We start from the raw sequence: 8,538 nt of genomic DNA, 5'->3' as shown, positions 1-8,538 counted from the left end.
TATAAAATGAAATTAAACAGACCTTGATCTAATTGCACGATTTCGACTAGACTAAATTACACACAAAACGAAGCTTCATATTATTGAACCCAGGCCTTGTAAATTGTTTGCTTTAGACTTTTTATAATTTGGATAAATGTTTTACTTTGTAATAAATCAAATAAGAAAATTTGAGTCAAATCGGTAAACACGAATTTAATGGCTTGTGCATTGTCGGATCCAGGGGGAGGGGAGTCCGGGGGTTGGAACCCCCCTTTTTTGGCCGATCAATGCATTTGAATGAGGACAAATAGTTGGACCCCACCCCCTTTTGTCCTAGGTTGGGAGCCCCCCTTTTTAAAATGGCTGGATCCGCCTCTGTTGTGTCCCTTTGATAACTGCCTCAATTCAATGCATACTATTCACCAACGGTATATTTATACTTTTTGTAACTAACATTGACTTTTGTATATGTATTTACAGAATAAATATTAGAGAGCACTTTCGAATTCATATAGCTATATGGGAAAATACCTGGTAACGGTAGCCAAAACAATCAATATATTGCTATAAAGAGTTTATAACCTACCAAAACTAATTAAAAAATAACACTGTATGTATTCATTTTTAAGACAGACAGCTAGATACCATAAACATACTATGTATACACATGCCAGAGTCTGAGCTTGATTTGCTATATGATATAAAAACTAAACTGACGAAAAAAGGTCATTTATTCAAAATCATAAAATGCAAAAAATACATTTTGCAAATAAAACATTTGACATAAAAGTTCATATTTAATATGAAATAATAATACATAATTAATACGAAATTACATCAACTAATATCATGTCAATTGAATAAATGACAAAGAATAGCAAAGGTGGGGAGAAAAATCTGCCCCATAAATAAACATATATACATATCTACTTCAAAAGATAACATTAAGGGCGGTATGTGGGTGGGAATTTTAAACAAATTGTTTGATAAGAATCACAAGTTAACACATCAAATGCTGATGATAAAAGGAAGTGACCACAATACACTTACACGTGAACTCGTACTGACCCGCAAGATCATTGACCAATAAGAAAGATGATATCCAATCATGCATTGGTCATAAGTGAAATTTCTCTGCACGTGAAAACGTGTTATCTAATTTCAACAATTTATCGTTTAATTAAGTAGGACACTCTGACCCTTTGACCAGACTAGAGACATAATACATTTACAGTATTGATAGCTCACTCTTTTATTTAAGTCGGTTAGTAATAACCAATTAAAACAGAATTATCTTCTCTGCTGTCTTAAATTATTTTATTCCGCTTAATTTTCAATTAGCAAATAAAATTGGTTATATTGTACATCAATGTTATATTTACACATCTTTAGATAAGGTCTAATGCATTTTTCGATTGTATTCGTTTTTTCCTAACTTTGTGTTCTACAATAAATATAAGAGAAATATAGATCTTTGTTTGATGCATCGTAAATCCGTATGACGTCGAGTGCGTTGTTGGTGATATACGGATGTTGCTTTCCAGTTCGCATTTATTGTATTTAGAATCTAATCAAAGTTTCGAAATTGATAACTATATGATAGTATATATAAAAAATGTGCATAATTAAAAGCAGAAATGAAATAGCCCTGAAAATCAATACCAACGCCACAGTCCGGACACCATGTTCTTATTCTTGTCCCCGAAAATCTGTTCTCTTTGCCAGAACAAACGGCACATCTCATTCTCCTTTTGTTGGAAATCCATTCTATGAAGTGCCGAGCAGTAAGTCTGGTACTTTGAAGTAAGCAACGTCTACCCGGTCGTGTCTGTCCTTCTCTGTGTTGTCCAATCAAACCCTGTATTATTTCCTGCTGAAATGTCAAATGGTCCATTTTCTTCTGTACCACAAAGGTATTTCTATAACATATGTAGGTGTTAACTGAAAACAAAATAAAACAATATTATTAAATTGATGTTTTTTAATACCTTTTGGAAAACAAAGTCATATTTGAATTGTATGCGAGTTTAGTTTGAGAAATGGTAATTAATTATCAGTATGATATAGGACTAAATGTTTGTAAAAACATCAGAACCAAACCCGTCACACCAAAAAATAAGATAGAGAACAAACAATTGCATATATAGCGCTCGTATACTAACTTGAAATATATTTTTCAAATTAAAGCCTTTCGGTAACTTAAAATTTCGAATAAACCATACCTGTTGCTGTCATGAGGAGATTGAACAAAATCTTCTTCCATAATTTCAAACTTCTAAATTGGGGTTCATACTGTGCAATTAACTGGTCACCTAGGTCAACGCCACCCATCGTCACTGGGGTAAAGCTGATGACCGTAACTGCATTCACGGTCATCCCAAGATGTCGGATGAAAAATTAGGTCAGTTTCTGTATTGTCTGTTAAAGTGTTTCTATATCATTTTCTTTACAAATCATACATCGAAACGATGTAAATTTATAAAAGAATCACTCGGAAATCACTAATTACTTCTGAGAAATGTGCATGAAACGGGAAATTCGATTTGAAAAAATCGCCAAGATGACCGTAAATCACAATCGAGATGACCGTAACAGAATCAGCGATTCATAACAAGGCTGACCGTAACTGCTATTAAGATGACCGTAATTTGTAAATGATGACCGTAACTTTTAAAGGATGACCCTCAATTCTAAGAAATATCCGTAATTATATAACTATCTTTTTGTATCAAATGATTGCCAAAAGACATGCAAATGAACAGGAAGGGAAAACATGCCACAAAAGCGCGATAAAATGACACCTTACAAGCATAATTAAAAAAAATGGGGTGCACAGCCTTCAACTGCTCGACAAAAGATTTTTGTTTGTTTCTGGGATTCCTTTTAATGACATATAATAAATACACATTTTTAAAAATGCCAAAAAATTGCATGTACACCCATTGATATTATATCGTCTTTCATTTTGTCGTGCAAATAAAATAACAGAAATATTTTGAAAATATCATTCGAATAAACTAGTGAAGGTGAGCTCCAGCAAAGTATATCCTTAAAATAGTATTGTACTAAAAAAGTATCACAAGGCGGAACGTTGTCAATTTGTACATGTATATATACAGAAATGTTATTCATACAGTCAGGATTCTACTTCTTCAAAATTATCTCCCCATTACGCCAGTTCATGCTCACAATCGTAGAAATGGAAACCATTGTAGGGATGACGCTCTGCCAATTTTGCTCTTGAAAACTGATAAATTTATCCACATAGCACCATTACGATCGATCGTTATATGTCAGTTATATTTTAAAAGACAAATGTATCTACTAGCTAGAGCATTAGTTTATGATCTTGTCTGCATTGATTCAACTTAAAAATATTGTCTGTTCGGATGTCAGATGGAATTTTTGAAAATCCTCAAGCATTTAAAAAAATTCTAATTAAATATTTCGTGGAAGGGCAGACTAAACATTTTCAGTGGTTGAAGATTATAAACCCTAGTTATCACACACAAGAAAATCATATTTTTTTCGAAGATATCCATTTTCATCATCCAAATTAAAAGACTGTCGTCAAGTACTTTTAGAAAAAATAGCTATTCGAACACACCTACTCTGTTTTTGTGATTCATTAGATAGGTATCTCACTTGACCCATATATTTCATCTTTTCGTACTGTCATTTTTTTACGCTATAAAGTCAACCTGTAGCTTTAATATATGATAATGATAGAATCTGAAGGGAGATGCTATATAAAATACTCTTGCTTTGTACGTTTTAAAGACAAAATATACACCCCAAACATGCCCTAACATAAAAAGGTGCACTCGATTTTTCTCTTTTCGATACAATCGTTACCTGTTTTGGGGAATTTTTTCATGATTCACATAATGGAAGGGCAGACACGAAAATTTCTGAACTAAAAGATTGATATGTTCTCCGTCCGTGATAAAAAAAAAATCGGAGGTTATGCATTTTCTACATCCAACTTTAGATACTATATATAAAAAAGAAGATGTGGTATTATTGCCAATGGGACAACTATCCAGAAAAGACCAAAATGACACAAACATTAACAACTATAGGTAACCGTAAGGCCTTCAACAATGAGCGAAGCCCATACCGCATAGTCAGCTATAAAAGGCCCCGATAAGAACAATGTCGTCGACTTGATATCTTATTGTTTTGCATTACTTTGTAATAGATACATTGAAAAGTTATGCAAATGCCATTATGGTGTTTTTAAAATAAGAAAATTGTCGTTTTATTTGTTTCTATTAACTTTTTAAAATTTTGTTACTATATCAAACATTACAGTTAACATTTATCGCTTTCTCGATAAACACAGAGCTTCGATTCTTTTGTTCTATTTCAAAAGTGTTTCCGCCTGCATATATCAAGACAAATTAAGATTTTAATCTGCTTCCTCTGGAACCATACACATGAGCTCGATTACCAAATATTCGTATGTATTATTAATGTTTTTAATGCTCCATTTATTGGCATTATGTTTTTCTGGTCTGTGCGTACGTTCGTCCGTTCGTCTGTTTGTTTGTCCGTTTGTCCAGCTTCAAGTTTAATAAAATTGAAACTTAGTACACATTTTCCCTATGGTATGATCTTTTTAATTCTAAAGCCAAATTACAGTTTTATCCCATTTTCATAGTCCACTAAACATAGAAAATGATAGTGTAGATGAGGCATCCGTGTACTAGGGACACATTCATGTTTCTTCAAATTTTCGTCGTATCGCTGTCAATTTGTGTTAAAATTTTAACGTCGATATCAATAAATATTTCATTGTTTACGAGAAATATGCAATTTACTATCATTGTTATAAATCCTAAATATGGCCAATTATATTATAGTTCAAAACAAGAGGCTGTCACAACGACAGCAAACCGGATTTATTAATATTTATTTGTGTCCTGGCAATATCACAAGAACCATTACTGATGAATGGTGAAATGGAAAAATCGTCAATATCAAATTTGACCTCCATTTTGTCATCAGTATCAACATCTTAAAATTTGAAAAGCTTTGGTTGAATGGTTCATGAGAAAATGCACGGACACGACTGGAAACACCATTTTTTCAATCTTTCAAGAACCATAACTCCTGAACGGTAAAAGTCAAAATCGTCATTATTGAACTTGACCTCCATTTTTTCATCAGTAACAACATATTAAAATTTGGGAAGCTTAGGTAGAACATTTCATGCGTAAATGCACGGACACGACTGGAAACTCGATTTTTCAATCTTTCAAGAACCATAACTCCTGAATAGTGAAAGTCAAAATCGCCATTATTGAACTTGACCTCCATTTTGTCATCAGTAACAACATATTAAAATATGGGAAGCTTAGGTAGAACATTTCATGCGTAAATGCACGGACACGACTGGAAACTCCATTTTTCAATCTTTCAAGAACCATAACTTCTGAACGGTAAAAGTCAAAATCGCCATTATTGAACTTGACCTCCATTTTTTCATCAGTAACAAAATATTAAAATTTGGGAAGCTTAGGTAGAACATTTCATGCGTAAATGCACGGACACGACTGGAAACTCGATTTTTCAATCTTTCAAGAACCATAACTCCTGAATAGTGAAAGTCAAAATCGCCATTATTGAACTTGACCTCCATTTTGTCATCAGTAACAACATATTAAAATATGGGAAGCTTAGGTAGAACATTTCATGCGTAAATGCACGGACACGACTGGAAACTCCATTTTTCAATCTTTCAAGAACCATAACTCCTGAACGGTAAAAGTCAAAATCGCCATTATTGAACTTGACCTCCATTTTGTCATCAGTAACAACATATTAAAATTTGGGAAACTTAGGTAGAACAGTGCATGCGTAAATGCACGGACACGACTGGAAACTCCATTTTTCAATCTTTCAAGAACCATAACTCCTGAACGGTAAAAGTCAAAACCGCCATTATTGAACTTGACCTTCATTTAGTTGTTAGTAACAACATATTAAAATGTTAAAGGTTTGGTTGAACGGTTCATGAGTTAATGCACGGACAACATTTGATTGCCGATCGCCCACCCGCCCGACCACCCGCCCGCCGTACATCCCCAAATCAATAACCGACATTTTTGTCACAAAAATCCGGTTAAAAAGAAATTTATGAAACATATTTATATCCGCTAACCGAGCCCTTATTGAGATCGACAAACTCAACAAAAAAGCTTTGAATACAATACGGATATTTCTTAGAATTGATGGTCATCCTATAAAAGTTACGGTCGTCCTATATAAATTACAGTCAGTATTTACAAATTACGGTCATCCTTTACAAGTTACGGTCATCTTTTTACCAATCACGGTCATCCTTGTTTTATGTTACGGTCATCTTGAAAATATTTTGATTATGATTTACGGTCATCTTAACGATTTTTTCAAATCGAATTTCCTGTTTCATGCACATTTCTCGGAAGTAATTAGTGATTTTCGAGTGATTCTTTTATAAATTTACATCGTTTCAATGTATGATTTGTAAAGAAAATGATATAGAAACACTTTAACAGACCATACAGAAACTGACCTAATTTTTCATCCGACATCTTGGGATGACCGTGAATGCAGTTACGGTCATCAGCTTTACCCCAGTGATCGTCTCATTGTATTTGTGTACCAAAGATGGCGCCTTCACAACTTTCCCCTTACTATTAGGTTTCCGAGTCATTCTGAAAATATAAAATATTTTTTTTTTAAATATAGTCTAGATTTAGAATTTGATATAAAACAAATATTCTGATTACTTCAATGAATGTACTTACAAGTATGAATGATTTTAATTTTAAATCCTTTTTACTCATAGATATTCTATGAAAACGTGATCACGGCTTTTTAAATTGTGAACTTTTGGAATGAATTGTGAATACAGCTGCCCAAACACTCTGCTTAGTTTTCGCGGAACCATTAATATATCAATATGGTTCCTTACTTGGAAGAAGAAAAAGACTCCGGGAATAGTACAATACATTCAATAAAAAAATATTACTTTGCACTTCCAGCTGTTGTTAACAAGGACACTTGTCGGCGATCACTTTATAAAACAGACATAACTGGTCCTTGCGACTTTGCAAGAATTGCCCCCTTTGGAAGTTTTGCTTTTCTAAAACTTATGCCTTTTCTTGTGTTAATTATTGTACCCAGGCCCGTAGCCAGGAATTCCCAAGGGGGGTTATTTGGACTCACAAACTCGACTTTAACAGTCACAATTCGAACAGAACGTCGACTTTAACAGTGCTTATTTGTTTTCAACGGGGTGGGTGGGTTTCGTCGGCCCCCCCCCTTTGGCTACGGGTATGGTACCAGTACAACATGTACCCCTGTTTTTGAGGTCGTGTACTAATTTCGGACTGGTTAACCAACTGTCGATGGTCACATGGTGCTGTTTTTCAAAGTGGGGTCTCATCATATCCATATAACAACTGTGTATCTAGAATATACATGGCATTGCATTCAATATTTACTGCAACGTTTATTACCCTAATATGTTATTTGAAATAAGTTAGAAATTCATTTCGATGGTTACCGTCTTTATAATACACCAAAGGCCTTCTACGAGAATGAGTGTACGGTACGGTTTTATGATTATATATTTTTTAGAATGTAGTTCACAGTGTTCACAACGCTCGTATGTTGTACACTATACTATTGTATGTTTGAGTTAACGGTATGTAAAAATTTGAGAAACATAAATTAAACTGATTTTTTTTACAAATTAACAACTGATCATGAAACTTAATAACTTACTATTGTGCATTACATTTAATTACAGTTTGGTCGAAGAATCATGTTGCTCTCTATAGTCGTTTTATTAATTTCTGTTATTGAATGCCACTGATTTGACGAATACCACTTGTACAGATACAACGGACTTACTATTACTAAGATTAGTTAATCACAAAAGATTTACAGGACAATCAAAAATTCGTTCGTTTTTGTTTATTAATTCTCTGCAAACCGAAGTGTTATAGGAGATGATCACTTTCTATTTGCTTAGTGTGGTTATTGAGAAAAACGTTGACTGGTGTTAAATTCATTATGCTACATGTAAAAATAAAAAAACGAAAATAAATAATTTCCAGACTTGAATTATTCTTTTGAAATGACACAATATAAATGTATAGACGTTACGCATGATATTGGTGTCACTTTTGGTAACGTCGTAGGTTAACGTCAAAGTCGTGTACTTTATTGACGTGATGTTTTTATTGCCTTCTAGTAAAGTCATAAAACACATTGTTTTTGTGAATAAAAGGAGATAAGGGTTAACACCATGTTCTCTAGGACAAAAGAAACTATGAGGTATACATAGTGTGTTCTATGAACGAAACAAGATATTGGATAATCAGTAAATGGACATAAGGGTTTGTCGACTACGATTTGTTGTTATATATTTCATGTAAATCTACATTTTTTCATAAAAAATTATTCAGGGACAATTTCATGTTGGGGGTTTTAATAAAAATTGGTACCAACAGAAGCAGAACTCTCATAGTTTTTTTTTGAGGTAATATATTTGTTGTGTTA

The 8,538-nt window shown here is 33.4% G+C and overlaps 1 long non-coding RNA gene across 1 annotated transcript; it reads right to left on the bottom strand.

Moving 5' to 3' along the window:
• Window positions 1-695: 695 nt before the first annotated feature.
• LOC143072196 (uncharacterized) lies at window positions 696-3,018 on the bottom strand. Its single transcript, XR_012977070.1, has 2 exons — window positions 2,205-3,018; window positions 696-1,923 (listed from the first exon to the last, which is right to left on the bottom strand). It is a non-coding gene; the product is annotated as an uncharacterized LOC143072196 (long non-coding RNA).
• Between the last annotated feature and the right edge of the window lie 5,520 nt (window positions 3,019-8,538).

Source organism: Mytilus galloprovincialis, chromosome 4 (assembly GCF_965363235.1).
Source record: "Mytilus galloprovincialis chromosome 4, xbMytGall1.hap1.1, whole genome shotgun sequence".
Taxonomy (NCBI): Eukaryota; Metazoa; Mollusca; class Bivalvia; order Mytilida; family Mytilidae; genus Mytilus; species Mytilus galloprovincialis.
This window is presented reverse-complemented; position numbering and strand designations above follow the sequence as displayed.